We start from the raw sequence: 13,509 nt of genomic DNA on the forward strand, positions 1-13,509 counted from the left end.
TAAAGTTTTTAATGTTTGTAAAACATAATTTGGGTGTTCGAAAAATTAAAGTAACATTCGAAAACCGGAAATAACATTCGATCACTGAATTTTAATGGATTTTCCTTCTTATCAAAATTCGATTGTCCAAAGCACACATTTTAATGATTTGAAAACAAATTAACATTCTTTTGTACTGCAATTATTTTTCAATGGCCAAACTCCACCCACGATTTGCTTTATTTGGAGGAGCCAATCTGGATTCACAGACAATCAGGCTCAGCATTGTCATAAAGTTAGTATTAAATCCATTGTTTTGCAGTTGTTATTTGATAAAACCAATTACAGACAGATATGTAGCAGACAATGGTGTTCTCAGCAATCTCAACTGAGACTGGGCCCACACTTCTAGGGGGCCCATCTGGCCCTGCAATCAGTAGTTGTGTTGCTACAGGTCTTTTACGTATAATGATTTGCCTTTACATTATGGTAGCAGAGTTTTAAAGATGGCAACCACACTGTTCATCTATAGAATAAACTGCCACCATATTTGTACAGATGGGCTGCGCAATTGCATATCCTCTGGTGTAGACTAACAAAAGGTGAAGGATCACCTACAGTCACAGAGAAGCGGTTTATTTTTTTACTATATGGCTGCTGGTCCAGCTTCTGCTTATTGCAAACTGCCATAAAGAATGCTGTTGAAAGGGGGACCATCCACGGCTTTTGTCTTGGGGCTCAGTGATGCCCAATTACACCACTGATAGCAGAGTTAGCCTTGAGAACTCAACAGGTCCATTTCAAGTTCTTAAAATTAGAGATTGCTCAATTTTCAGAGGTACATTGCATGAAATGGGAGCAAAATAAACAATGGAAATATATTGATACATTATGCATAACTAAACATTTTATATAAAAATCTCAAGGTGTTTACTGTCCCTTTCTTTACCTCTTGTTAAATTAAAACAACATAATGTGCTTTTTTTTATATGCCAGTGGCTTTATAGCTTTTAACTAATTAGAAACAATTTATTAAAGTGAATGGACTAATTCCAACCGTATCTTCCTCAATACTGGTGTTCCACAAGGTTGTATTCTTTCTACCTTGTTCTATTCCTTATATACCAATGATTGTACTTCTGCAAATGAATCTGTGAAGTTATTAAAAATGTGCAGACAGCACTACTCTGATTGGCTTATCTCAGATGAAGATGAATTGAGCTATAACATGGAGTAAAGCAAACAATTTAGAGTTACATGTTAACACAACCAAAGAGATGGTAATTGATTTTAGAAAAAAAATCTCCAACACCTTCTTCTCTGAAAATTAAAGATTGCTTAGGAGACAGAGTTACATTGTACAATTTCCTTGGCATAACAATTCAACATTATTTGAAATAGGACATTAATATTTTTACTATAATTAAAAAGTCTCAACAAAGTTGGCTTGTCTCAAAAACTGATAACTTATTTTCATTCAGCCATCATTGAATCAGTTTTATCATCCTCTATTTTAACCTGGTATAGCTCTGCTACATTATCCTTAAAGTAGAAACTAAACTGAATTGTGAGATCCAGTGGCGTCACTAGGGGGGGGCGGGCCGCACCCGGGTGACACCCACCAGGGGGTGACACCAAAAAAAAAAAAAAAAAACTTTTTTTTTTTTTTTTTTTTTAAATTTTATTGAAATTCAAAGAAATATAATGTTGAGATGCATAGATTTTTTTTTATTAGAGGGGCTGGCATTTGTGAACATTGGTGGGACTGGGGAAGATGTAGACACACAATTTTTTTGCCCCTTGAGCCAGTGCTGCAATTTCAACAAATAGTTTTCCCGGCTGCTTTTGCTTGTTTGTACTTTGCTTCTCCCCTGCCCAATTTCGCTATGAATGTTGTGGGCATGCCGTGGGGCTTGCAAAGTTGCGCTGCTAGCCTAAACCTGCCTGCCTATCTGTGCTCACTGCTCAGTGACATGTGGAGCAGTGGAGTCACTCACTGCTGTGCTGTCTCTCTAAACGGGAACTGGCAAATCATGAGGGGGATGCCTGGCACCTGACCGCATGACTGTTTGACACTGTCTTTAAAGTGAAGAAGCCACGTATGATGCCCACCAGACCATTACGGTTACGGTACACTAAGTGCACACTGAACAGGTAGGAGGGCAGGCGGGGGTCTGGGGGTGGGCAGAGAGCAGAGGTGATTGGCCATAAGAAGCGGTAGGCACGCGGCCCGGGGCTGTGCACTGACAGACTTGGAACAGAGTCAGAGAGCAGAATTTTCATAGTTCTGTTTATCTTTCATTTGATGCTCTGCTGAGCCAGGGAGCAGCTCTAGGCATGCGCTTTATAATTAATGCAGTGCAGTTTACATATTTTGTATGTGTGTGTCTGAGTTTTTGTGTGTGTGTGTGTGTCTCAGTGTTTTTGTGTGTGTGTTTTTGTGTGTGTGTCTGAGTGTGTTTCCGAGTGTTTGTGTGTGCATCTGAGTATGTTTTAAGTGTGTCTGAGTGTTTGTATGTGTGTTTGCCTGTGTTTTTGTGTGTGTCTGCTTTCTGGGGGGGGGGGGTGACACCATAACTTACCGCACCGGGTGACACCAACCCTAGTGACGCCACTGGTGAGATCTGCAACAAAAAATCATTGGGTGTCAACTTATTTCTCTTTAAGGGACATTATACACTAGATTTTTCTTTGCATAAATGTTTTGTAAATGATCCATTTATATAGCCCACCTGGGAGTGTTTTTGTAACAATGAATAGTTTTGCTTATTTTTAAAAAAAAATTGTGCTGAATGTTTTGGTTTTCCTAACCAAGCCCAAGTATACAGAGTCCAGCTGCTCTTGTTTGTGTAATCTGTCTTTACATATGCAGGGAATGGGGGAAAGGGGAAAAGGGGAGTGTTTGCTCTTTGCTCTTCCCGATTTCCCAGCCCCTTTCACTGGGTGTTCCAGCCTACCCTCATCAACAGTGCTAAATTGGGAGCTTCTAAGTAAGTTTTTAAAAAGTTTTAAATTGGATTTTTACATCAGTATCTGTGCATAGTCTTCTTTATATGTATATTACATGCAGTTATATGAAAATTAGTGTACACTGTCCCTTTAAGGACATTTACTTTTCAAGGATGAATGAGAATCAGTAAAATGTTATCTGATTCAAATCACACTGGCCATTGTTCTTTTACTGGTCTATCTTTTATTGTAGGCAAAGGTTGAGAGTTTTACAAACTCTGACAAATCATTTTCTAAATAGACCCCCCCCCCCCCCCCCGACTATTAAAATAGCAAACAGGAATACTTCTCTTATTTTTGGTATGATAAATTACACTTTAGTCACTCTTTGTGAGTATGTTTGATGGTTAGATTTTTACACTGCTGATTATATTTGTTAGTTCATTGTCTTCTGATACCCCTTTCCACCATGAAAAATTCCTTGTATAATTTTTTTATACTTGGTGAATAAATTATTCTATTCTATTCTTTGAATACAGTTGAATTGCACAGTCAACAAAATCATAATAAAAAGACAAGATAATTACACTTAGGGCCAAGTTTATAATTGGATAGGCAGACCATGTTCTCAGCTAGGGAACCTGTCAGTTTACATTCCCAGTAAGCAGACAGCAGACTACAATCAGAGCCTGCTACCTATATTTATTATTGCAAAAGCAACTGCTTGTGTAGAGTTGCCCCTGCTTTCACATGACAAATCACACAAGAGCATGCCCTGTAAATCACCTTAAATAAATGAGGTTGGAATGATTTAACTTCATTCTTACGACCGCTGCTTCTTAACTTGCATTAGCAGTCTTGCCTCCACAGCTTAATAAATGGAGTCCTACTTTAAATTTTAAAAGAGCAGTAGATTTTTTTTCCAGACAAATTTAAATTTGTACTTTTATTTCTCTGTCCCCTGTATCGTATGACAGCCATTAGCCAATCACAAACATATATGCATAAACACTGTTAAAGTGACAGTCAAGTCAAAGGGACATAAAACAAGTTGGCATAGAGACAAAATATAATACTATGTACTTTAATTACTTTACCTGCAAATGTATACTGCAGTGCCTCGCCATTAACCCTTTCTTTTAAGTTTCTGAATTGTACAGCTCTAACTCTCCCCACACAATTCCTTATATGGCTGTATCTATATCCACCTTTGATTTAGTAGAATGCAAGACGTTAACACTCATTATATGCTGGAGCATACCTAGAAGCAAACAAGCTGCTGTGAACTGAGTTGAAATACGTCTGTGTTTCTGATGATAAACACTAATAAGGTGGGGGTCAGACTACTTGCTTATTTTTGAAAATTATTTTAAAATACTTGCCAGCAATTTTTAAACCCTTTTAGGATATGCACAGATCTCAACATGTTTAATGGCACTTTAAACCTATGATTCAGATAGTGCATGCAATTATAAACAACTTTCGAATTAAATTTTATCTTCAAATTTGCTTTTTTATTTTGGTATTCTTTTTTGAAAGCTAAACCCAGGTAGGCTCAAACTGATTTCTAAACAGTTGAAGGCTTCCTCTTATCTCAGTACATTTTATCAGTTTTTGACAGTTAGACAATGTAAGATAATGTGTGCCATATTGATAAACATTGTGCTCACTCCCATGGAGCTATTTATGAGTCAGCACTGATTGGCTCTGTCCAAAGAACCGAGATAATGGGGCAGTCTGCCAAGGCTTAGATACAAAGTCATCACAGAGGTAAAAGGTATATTAATTTAACCATGTTGCTAATGCAAAGCTGGGGAATGGGTAATAAAGGGATTATCTTTCTTTTTAAACAATAAAAATTTTCAACTCTTGCACATGCTTTATAGTAGCTGGATGAGCATAAAAATACTGTGCTCAATTTGATAATGGAAATAAATTGGAAAGCTTTTTAATATATCATGCTCTATCTGAATTATGAAAAGTAAAATTTTTACTTTAGAACACAGCCTCTTGATATTAATCCGAATAAACTTGGCTAACATAATAACAGCGTACAAAGTAATAAACTATTCTCTATTAATAGAAAAAAAGCTTTAATATAATTTTACCCTTGAATCAGGCTTCAGTTCATCTTGAATAATGTCCTTGATATTGCATAATGTTATTTTCAAACCTATCTTTTATAGTATTTGTACGATAGAACATGAAGTACAAAATAATGCTTGGTCAAATGGTCAGATGACTTTATTTTTTTCAAATCATTTTTTTATTTGGGAAAAACAAATCTTTCTTATTTAGCCACTAATTGAACAGAAAAATATGTTAAAGGGCTTTTTGCAGGGCATTGCCCCAAAGTAATTAGCTCTTTTACCTGTAAAAAAAAAGTACAATACCCCCCAACATTAAAACCCACCACCCACACACCCAAACCTACTCTAAAACCCACCCAATCCCCCTTAATAAAACCTAACACTAACCCCTTGAAGATCACCCTACCTTGAGATGTCTTCACCCAACCGGGCCGAAGTCCTCAACGAAGCCGGGAGAAGTGGTCCTCCAGACGGGCAGAAGTCTTCATCGAATCCAGGCAGAAGAGGTCCTCCAGACAGGCAGAAGTCTTCATCCAGATGGCATCTTCTTTCTTCATCCACCCGGAGAGGGTCCATCTTCAAGACATCCGACGCGGAGCATCCTCTTAATCCGACGGCTACTGGAACAATGACGGGTCCTTTAAATGATGTCATCCAAGATGGCGTCCCTTGAATTCCGACTGGCTGATAGAATTCTATCAGCCAATCGGAATTAAGGTAGAAAAAATCCTATTGGCTGATGCAATCAGCCAATTGGAATGAAGTTCAATCCTATTGGCTGATTGTAACAGCCAATAGGATTGAGCTCGCATTCTATTGGCTGATTGGAACAGCCAATAGAATGCAAGCTCAATCCTATTGGCTGATTGCAATAGGATTTTGCTTTTGTCCCCCCTCTTTTGGGAAGGACAATCTTATCAATTACCTGCCACCTGAAAGATTCTATACTCTTGTCATGATGCAGGGCAAAATGTTGGACTAGAGGGGTGGTGGATTTCCCCACTGAAATTGTAGAGAAATGTTCTCTAATTCATGACCCAACATCTCTGGTTGTTTGTCCAACATATTGCCGTCTGCAGATGACACAGGTGATGAGATAGATAATAAAAGAGGAATTGCAATTCAAACAGTGCTTAATGTCAAAACATTCCTGAGTAATTTCAGATTTAAAGGATTTGGAAAGTGTCGCATAATCACAAGGTTTGCCCTTTTTTCTCCCACATTTATACATTCCCAGATGGGTAAGCCAGAAACCTTGTGTGGTTGATACAGAGGGCAAGTCGGATGGAGAGACCATGTTGCCTATGCTCATTCCTCGCATTAAAGAGCTACGAATACCTTCTTCCACGCAGGGAATTAGTTTATCATCAACTTTGAGAATATCAAAGTGTTTCCTGATGATGCCACAGATTTGTTTGTACTGTCTACTATGTCCTGTGACAAAGGTAACACCTTTGAATTTATTTTTCACACTATTGCCATCCCACGTATTACTCAAAAGTTGGTCCAGATTAAAGCCTGCCACCTCCTGGTTAGCTCTACTGATGACCTTATTAGAATAACCTCTTTGTCTGAGGCGTGAGTCTAGTTCCTTCGCTCTTGTATGGTATTGGATGGCAAGATTTTGCATGGAGCAGGGAATTCCCTGCTATAGGTTTTCTATACACATCAGTGTACACCTTTCCATCAACTCCTGCTTTGAGAGTAATGTCCAAGTAATTAATGGACTCTATTTGAAATTCAAAGGTGAAAGCCAAATTCAAATCATTGACATTAAGCCAGGCCACAAACAGAGAAGCTGTATGTTTGTCACCTCTGAAAATGAAGATAAGGTCGTCAATATATCTCTTATAAAAAGAGATATATTCACGGAAGGGGTTCCCATCTCCATATATGTGGGACAGCTCCCACAAACCTAAAAATAGGTTGGCGTAAGAGGGGGCAAACTTGGCCCCCATGGCTGTCCCACACACCTGGAGATAAAAAATACCTTCAAACCTGAAAAAAATGTGTGAAAGGAGGAACTGGGTGACCTCTAAGATGTATTCTTGAAAGTCAGATGTATACTCAGTATATTCTCTCAAAAAGAACCCTATAGCCTCAACACCCTTTTGATGGGGTATTGAGGAGTACAGGGCTACAACATCTATTGTAAGCCAAGAGTCAACACTACAGTTCCAATTGACCTCATCAACCAAATTCTGAATGTGCTTAGTATCTCTCAGATGACTTTTGAGAGAAGTCACCAGGGGGCACAATAGGGCGTCTAGCCATTGGGACAGGTGTTCCAAGAGTGAGCCAATACCGCTCACAATTGGATGGCCCTTCACCTCCTCTAAGGATTTGTGTACCTTAGGGGGTTGATGGAAAATAGGGACTACTGGGTTAGAAACATACAGAAAATCTGCTGTGTCTCTATCAATATACCCCTTGTCCATGGCCTCATCAGTTAAGTGTGACAGTTTCTTTTGAAAAGTTTTAGTTAGATCTGAGGACAATACTCTGTAGTTACGTGTGTCCTGTAATTGGCGATTGGCTTCTTGTATATAGGTATCTCTGTCCATTACCACTATGGACCCACCCTTGTCAGATGTTTTAATCACTATATCTCTGTATTTTTGGAGTTCATTAAGGGCCTTTCTCTCCTGAAAGGACAGATTGGATGTACCAGCCTCACTAGAAACCTGAGCTTGTAAAGATTTAAGATCTCTCTCTACTCTACGATGAAAGGTTTCAATCACTGTTCCCCTACTTTGTATGGGATAAAAAGAGGAGGGATTCTTAAATCCACAAAAACTGTTTATAGTTCCCTTATCTTTCTTGGCTTCAGTGTAATCCCAACGTATGATTTCTAATGCTGTAGCATCAACAGCTTGTTCAAAAGTACAATCTGTACCATGATTAAAGGTATCATTATTGGTATACACTTGAGCCGAGGAAGACATCTCATCACCTGAAAAAAGTGTTTACGTAGGGTGATATTTCTGGTTAATTTATTTACATCCAGTAAAGTCTGGAACAAATTAAAGTTATTTGAAGGTGCAAAGTTAAGGCCATAACCTAAAACTCTAAGTTGTATTAGAGAAAGGTTTCTATTGGAAAGGTTAATTACGTTATAAGTTTGTACTTCAGCTGGGGCCTGTTGCCTCTCAATTGATACCTGTTTTGGAAATTTTGTGTTGGACCTCCCCCTGTGGGTTGTAAGTGGGCCAACGGAAAAACCTGTTCTATCTGTCTGCTGTGCTCTAAAGAAGGGACTGATGTTGTGTTAGGTGGAACCTGTTGGTAGTTAGACTGAACAGTTTGTGAATTATAATATACACCCAAAGTACTTCTATCTGAGTGTTCTTGATATTGTGTCTGTGGCTGCAAATTGGTCACTCCACTGCTTATGTTGTGGGGCTGGTTGTAAACTTGGTTAATATAAGAATGTTGTAAATTAACATCTGTATAGTCCTGAGTACCTGTATAAGCGGTGTTGTTCTTTAGAATGCCTCATCTAGATTGCTGTACATCATCTATCCCTGAGCTCTCTTCACCTGAAGACATGTCACTGTCAGAAAAATGTACTTGTTTATTCTGACTGTTGTGACGTGAACCTCTCCTCCGTCTATTTCTACCTCTACCTGACCCCCTAGGATGGAAGCCTCCAGACTGTTCCCTTCTGTAACCTTTGTCTACGATTCCATACATAGACCGTGTTAGAGTTATAATCTGTGACATCCCTTAAATACTTAGTGTTTTTCCTGGTAAAAATATCATTTTTGACACTAATCAAGACTGACTTTAAAACAGTATCAAATTGCAGGTAACTAGAATCAGATTGACGTGCTAATAATTCAGTTTGCACCTCATGTATACTCCTCCTCAAATCATCTAATTGTTTCAACTTAAAGGTTACCAATAAAAGCATCAATCTCACTGAACATTCACTCAAAATGTCATTCCAAGAGTTTATAAACTCAACATCTGTTGTTTCAAAAGTGGGGAATTTGTTCAAGCGTAATCCCCGTGGTATAATCTTAAATTTTAAGTAACGTTCCAGTGTCCATATGTCCCACTGTAATTTAGTCTCTTTAATTAACAGTCTCTCTATTTCAATGAAAAGATTGCTGAGTGAAAAGTCAGTTTTTTCAGTAGAGAAGATTCTGTCTAGTTCTGTCATAGAGGGATCCCTTTCAGAAAAGGGCAATAGTGAATAAAACTTTTAAGGGACCCCAAAAGGCCGTTTTACATGGTCTAAAAAATAAAACTTACCAGGCTCAATGACCTAAATATATGTATAGCTTAGAGGAGAAAAGGGAAAAAGGTGATATGATAGCAACTTTCAAGTACGTTAAAGGGCTTAGTAAAACTGAGGCTGTGGGTATTTTACATAAAATGGAAAATTCAAGAATAAGGGATTATGATCTCAAGCTGAAGGGTAGTATATTCAGTAATTTGAGTAAGAACTTCTTTACAGAGAGAGTTATTGATTTATGGAATAAACTTCCTCAAGAGGTAGTAATGACAAACTGTGGGGGACTTTAAAAATGCCTGGGACAAGCATAAGGCTATCCTACGAGCTAGATAAGTTTATACTGTTAGGTAATACCGGGCAGACTTGCTAGGCCTATGGCTCTTATCTCGCGTCAATATCTATGTTTCTATGTTTGTATGTGTTAGGTTCACACATTAGTTTTTTTCCCCATAGACATCAATAGGGCTGCATAACGGAGCTTATCATTCCTCGACCGTAGGTGTTTTTTCAGACCTGCTCTCCCCATTGATGTCTATGGGGAAAGCATGCACGAGCATGTCAAAACAGCGTTTGTTTTTTTGTGCGGTATGGAGCTCAGCGCAAACCATATCACACGCACAAGCCGAGTTTATAAAAACTTGTAATGGCTGTGCTATAGGGGGTTAAATAACTTTTGTTGCGTTCGTTAATTTCCCTATAGCGCGCATAACTCATAATCTAGCTGTAAGTAAGCAAGTGAAGTATATATACCAGCAATTATTGCTGAATGCTGTGTGGAATAGCATATGAATAGGCATTGCAACAAGTACAGTTTAGGTATTGCAAAGAAGGATTTGGAGGTACTCATTTACCAATACTCTCCATGAAATACATTTTCTGAATATATATGCTACCGTCTTATAATTTAGGTGAGGTCACTATGATCCTGTAGTGAGATGGGTCTTACAACAATGAGAGCCTCCACTATACTAGTAGTATATCTGATATGGCGTGTCTGGGAAGTTTATCGGATAAAGACAGATGGAGAGAGGAATATGCAGGCATATAGTATAAAGTTAGTCAAATACTACCAGCCTGGACTGCTTCTTCTGAGCTCAAATAAAGGGTGTATATCATTAAATGTGTAAGAGTAGGGGAATTTAGAGCGGACCATCCTTCCTCAGAGATGTAGTACATATCTCCCCATCTTCATCGCCAGCTGAGGGAGAAGGGGGAAGTCTGTTTGTCTCCGAGGAATGCAGCAGGAGCGTGGTACGTAGCTCACAAAGATTACATGAGATGAACAAGATGAAACAAATAACATACAGATGGAGTAAATTAGGGTATTAAGTCTAATCTAAGTACTACATAAATCACCGTAAACTGTTAGATATAGAGCAGGTACATTACAATAGTAAGCTATAACAATAAAGTTCTTGCGCCTATAGAAACAAAATGTGTAGTTGAACATTATCTACAACAACCAGTCTATATATGACAACTTTACTCCACCCAGCCAGGTACAATGATTTGATACAGACCAGTTAGCTATCCAATGCCTGTTCTTATGCAGTCTAGTTTAGTCTATGGCTGATTATCTGTATGAGGTTCCATGTTTCTCAGACCACAGTCTGATTGCAGGAGAAAATCTTCCCTTGGAGGCAGGCCAAATGATTGGGGTGTAATACCCGCTACATGTAAGGGGCCAGATCGGCCTTGGGAGCCTCGCTTAGGGGATGCTGCAAAATTGTACCGGGGGTCCAAAGGAACAAAGTAACTGAGACACTCTTTCTTCCCATATCAATCACTAGAGTCCCCATGTCCTGCAAGCTGGTCAGAGACACCTGGGTGAGCCGAGGCATCAGAAAAAAGGTAGGCTGCCATTAGACTCTTTCCCGCTCAGATCGCACCTGTGCTGGACTGGGCTGGGAGCAGATCTCAGAGCGGCATACTGAATGTCTAGAGTGTCAATTAAATTGCGTAGCGCAGGGGGGGCAGAGCTAACTGCCAAGCTGATGAAAGACGTTCCTTACAAGTGCACTGCACATTTAGGCACAAAATAATCGCTTTTCTCAAAGCCTTTTCGACTACACGCACCACCATTGCCTAGAATAACCAATTCTAAGTAAGCGGCAACCTATTCCTTGGGTCCTCTGACCCTCATAACTTACTCTGAATAATTGCTACGGATCAAGTACCTGCGACCTAACACCTGCCGCAACAAACTCCAACTTGAACCTGCATGACCTCGCTAGGCTCCGGAGGGTCGGAGCTCCACTCCGGAGCTGGGCTCCTGTACCTGCAGACAGATTGTGTCCTGATCGCACAGCCTCGCGATCCTCAGAAGAAATTGACACGGACAGATCAGCATTGTAGTGGTGCGAACGGCCGCCATCTTGGATCCCTTCCCAGCTCTGAACTCAGGCTGCCTCGTGACTTTGAAGTGAAGAGCCGACTGGGATATCCGGGCACCTGAGTCTTGACCCTTTCTCAAAACTCCCTACTGGGATCTGTTGCTCCTTGGAACCATCAGGCCTGGACTAAATTAAGGGACTTCAATCTGCTTCTGGGTAATATTTGCAGTCTCCCTCTTCACACATAGTCCCCAGGGCCCCAGCACATTTCTTAAAACCTACACGCCCTCTTTGCTTAGGGACAGTGGGCACCAATACCAAGCTCCTAACAGACTGTCACTACAAGCTACCTCTCATCCTCTGGAATCTCCGGACCTTCTTGCCACTCCTGGGCCTATCTGGGCACACTATATAAAGCTTGTGAGGTTATAAGGGTCTTCACTTAAACTCTCTGAGCCTTCTGCAGGGTGGTCTCCTGCTGTGTCATTGTTTTTCCCTAACAGGGGTTTATGATTACCAGTCCTTACCTGCCAGGGTTTTGAGATCCTCTTACTGCAATACTTATTTGCCCTGAACTGTGTGGGATGTGTGCCTGTCCCCAGACTGGGGAGTCTTCACTGTTGGCATCTGCATGTGCGGCGTCTAGTTTGGGGGCTCCTGAAATTCAATGGTAGGAGGCTAAGTGGTGGGTCAAAGAGTTTGGTGCGCAATCTGGGCCTTACCACGTGGCATTTTTGGCCCTTCAGCGATAGTTGAAAGGTCTGGACTCGAGGTGGTGAGTGATTTCCCCAGTATTATTGTTAACAGCTTACACCTCCACTTGTGTTTTCCTGCACTTCACTGCATATTTTGACCCCAAAGCAAATATCATACCTAGTGACACTAACTGCCCCAACAGATAATCTTGCCCCAACCAAAAGGGACTGTTTTGGACATTTGCAGCTGCAGATTATTGCTTAGAAGATTTGCGGACTGCACAGATACCCCAACCTATGCTATTTGATTTTGCATCACTACTCTGTGTCCCCTGACATTTACCTGCATTGCTAAATTGTGGTTGGCTATATTATTGTATTGCATATTGGGTTATTTCACTCACTCATTGCCTGTTTAGAATCCTTGTAAGCCTTACTGTCACCTCCCTGCCCCTGCACAGTTTGTCTGGGTGGGTCACATCCTCTCTCCCTTTTCCCTTCCTTCGGGTCATATCCTTTCTTCCCTGAGGTGAGGGTTGGGGCTTAGGTCACATCTGAGTTATTATCTATGCTAGCCACTGTGCACTCTTATCTATATGTTATATGTGTTTGTGCTGTCCTGCCTCCACGCCGGTTTTCATAAACTAGTTGCCCCTTCCTTTTGGGACCTGGAGAGGGTTTTTCCTCATCCGATGTGGTAGGCAAGATAGCGGGAATGTCAGAGTGGTTGCCCTACCTTACCAGCATTTGTATTCTAGAGCTTGTTTATTGCCTTGCATTCTGATATGTAACCTGCTATTTTAACTGATCCGCAAAACCTGCTTATTCTGGTATATGGAGAGCTTATTAATTAGGGTGTACACTCCTATTCTCAACCTTTGAGGTCTGAAACCTGCTAGCGAAATGCCTCATACTGCCAGGAGGCAATCCAAGTCTCAAACTAAACTTAAGAAGAAAGTCCTGGACCACTTCTTGCTATTGGCCCAGCAAGGGTCCACCAAGTCAGCTTCTAGCCAAGTGGATCAGGATTCACATGATGAAGGTTCCCAATCCAGTATCAACTCTAGTTTGTATGCCATGCAGAAGATGTTGGCTGCTCAGACCTTATCCCTCACACAGGAGATACATCGCAGCTCAGCTCAACTATGTAAACATATATCTGAGATAGGTGAACGATTGGACGCCCTGGAGCACAAGCATGATGATCTGGCCACAGATCATAC

The 13,509-nt window shown here is 40.4% G+C and overlaps 1 protein-coding gene across 1 annotated transcript in view; it reads left to right on the plus strand.

The window, feature by feature from the left end:
• KCNC2 (potassium voltage-gated channel subfamily C member 2) overlaps window positions 1–13,509 on the plus strand; it is a 609,024-nt gene that overhangs the window by 207,165 nt on the left and 388,350 nt on the right.

The sequence above is a fragment of the Bombina bombina genome, chromosome 6, assembly GCF_027579735.1.
Source record: "Bombina bombina isolate aBomBom1 chromosome 6, aBomBom1.pri, whole genome shotgun sequence".
Lineage (NCBI taxonomy): Eukaryota > Metazoa > Chordata > Amphibia > Anura > Bombinatoridae > Bombina > Bombina bombina.